The sequence below is a fragment of the Syngnathus leptorhynchus genome, unplaced genomic scaffold (assembly GCF_054491065.1).
Source record: "Syngnathus leptorhynchus isolate UIUO unplaced genomic scaffold, UIUO_Slep HiC_scaffold_763, whole genome shotgun sequence".
Classification (NCBI taxonomy): domain Eukaryota; kingdom Metazoa; phylum Chordata; class Actinopteri; order Syngnathiformes; family Syngnathidae; genus Syngnathus; species Syngnathus leptorhynchus.
The window spans coordinates 1-2,500 of NW_028232606.1; the positions used below are offsets into that span (position 1 = coordinate 1).

The 2,500-nt window shown below is 46.0% G+C and overlaps 1 non-coding gene across 1 annotated transcript in view; it reads right to left on the reverse strand.

Moving 5' to 3' along the window:
• Positions 1 to 637: 637 nt before the first annotated feature.
• Positions 638 to 2,500, reverse strand: part of LOC147036209 (18S ribosomal RNA) — a 1,970-nt gene continuing 107 nt past the window's right edge. Inside the window, exon 1 of the ribosomal RNA XR_015065280.1 lies at positions 638 to 2,500. This exon is cut by the window's right edge and continues 107 nt beyond it. This is a non-coding gene — a ribosomal RNA (18S ribosomal RNA).

A 2,500-nucleotide genomic window follows, 5' to 3' on the forward strand; every position in this document is an offset into this window, starting at 1 on the left:
CCGAAGAAGGCGGCGCAGAGAGAGTGGTTCTCAATGGAACCACAGTAAGTAGAATAAATAAGGGGGTGTTTTAGTAACAGCGGTACCACAATGTGTGTGGCCGTAGCCAACCGATACTCAGACCATAACGAGATAGCCATTACTATTTTATCTCGAAAAGAGTATCAGTCCACACCATTGGGTATAAAGAAGTCAACTATCTGAACGATAGTGGAGAGCAAGCTCTCAGATTTTATAGGGCAGATGTATGCGAATAGATATGGAGAAAGCAAAATTGATACGAGTAGTAGGAATCTCGTTCGTACCCTCTTGAGTTTTTCGACACTCTCTAGTCTGGTTATACAGACAATACTCACACAAATCAACAGACATATGAGTCGCTAATTTTTCTTGATTAGCGTAGTTTTTACGAGTCCTTTACACTGCATGGCCACCTTCCTTGACCACCGTGTTTATTATTAGGATCACAGTTCGGGTGCCAAACCGAATCTTGTGAAACTCTGTCACCTCTGCTCCTGTCACCATTTTTGACTCAACTCATAGTCACTCTCGTAGGAATCTCGTTCGTTATTTAATTATTGATAGAATCTCGTTCGCATTTGCTTTCGACCATACTACCACATGTTAGAACTATATTTAATGATCCTTCCGCAGGTTCACCTACGGAAACCTTGTTACGACTTGTACTTCCTCTAAATGATCAAGTTCGGCCAGCTTCTCAGCCGCAATCAGATTACTCCGAAATGCAGCCGATCCATTGACCTTGCTAAACCATTCAATCGGTAGTAGCGACGGGCGGTGTGTACAAAGGGCAGGGACGTATTCAGCTCAATCTGATGAATTGAGCTTACTAGGAATTCCTGGTTCACGGGGGATAGTTACAAACCCCGATCCCAGGCACGACAGTAATTGAAAAGTTTGCCCCCAGCTTTCGCCTGAGGAATACCAAACTCTCTACCACTGTCAGTGTAGCACGCGTGCGGCCCCGAACATCTAAGGGCATCACAGACCTGTTATTGCTCTCTCTCTTGTGACTTGGATATTCACCAATCTCTCTAAGAAGTTCCACATGCTCGTATAGCACTCCGAGACCAGCCGAGGCCAATCAACGAAGACGCCACACAAAATTACACGTGGCCTATTTAGCAGATTAGAATCTCGTTCGTTATCGGAATTAACCAGACAATTCATACCACGAACTAAGAACGGCCATGCACCACTAACCACCAAATCAAGAAAGAGCTATCAATCTGTCTATCCTCATAGTGTCCGGTCCGGGTGAGTTTTCCCGTGTTGAGTCAAATTAAGCCGCAAGCTCCACTCCTGGTGGTGCCCTTCCGTCAATTCCTTTAAGTTTCAGCTTTGCAACCATACTTTCCCCGGAACCCATAGACTTACAGGTTTCCCGGAGATTGCCCGTGGGCTCACAAAAGGAGGCCCCACGGATCATCAGATGGCACCGTTTATGGTCAGAACTAGGACGGTATCTGATCGTCTTCGAACCTCTGACTTTCGCTCCTGGTAAATGAAAACATCCTTGGCAGATGCTTTCGCTTTAGGTCGTCTGGCAACGGTCCATGAATTTCACCTCTAGCGCTGCCATACGAATGCCCCCGTCTGTCTCTTTTTATCATTACTTCGGGTCTATTAAACCAACAAAATAGGACCGAAGTCCTATTCTATTATTCCATGCAAGACTTTTCAGGCACAAGGCCTGCTTTGAGCACTCAAATTTGTTCAAAGTAAACGTGCTGTCCACACTAAACACCCGGTTAAAGGCATTACAGTGTATAGTATCGAAGGTAGAACCCCGTGAGGAAGCTCACACACAACGACACTATCTACACAAAGCCGAAGCCTTATGTAGACACAGCTGGAAGATTCGGTTCAGATATACTACCGACCATGGCTTCGAGTTACCTCTCTACCAAAGCCAAGCAGTTTCCAAACACAAACCCAGATCCAACTACGAGCTTTTTAACTGCAGCAATTTTAATATATGCTATTGGAGCTGGAGTTACCGCGGCTGCTGGCACCAGACTTGCCCTCCAATAGATCCTTGTTGTAGGATTTATAATGCACTCATTTCGATTACAGTACCTCAAAAGAGTTCTGTATCGATATTTGTCTTTACTACCTCCTCTCGCCGAGAGTGGGTAAGTTGCGCGCCTGCTGCCTTCCTTGGATGTGGTAGCCGTTTCTCAGGCTCCCTCTCCGGAATCGAACCCTGATTCCCCGTTACCCGTCATAACCATGGTAGGCATATCACCTACCATCGTAAGTTGATAGGGCAGACACTTCATGGATCCGTCGCCGACAACAAGGCCGACTGCGATCATACAAAGTTATCCAGAGTCACCACAAACACCAGGCAAGCCCGGTTGGTTTATGATCTAATAAGTGCGGCCATCATCTTACGAATCAAGCACACGGGGCACGTATTAGCTCTAGAATTACTACAGTTATCCGTGTAGTAGGTACGATCCAACGAACCATGGCT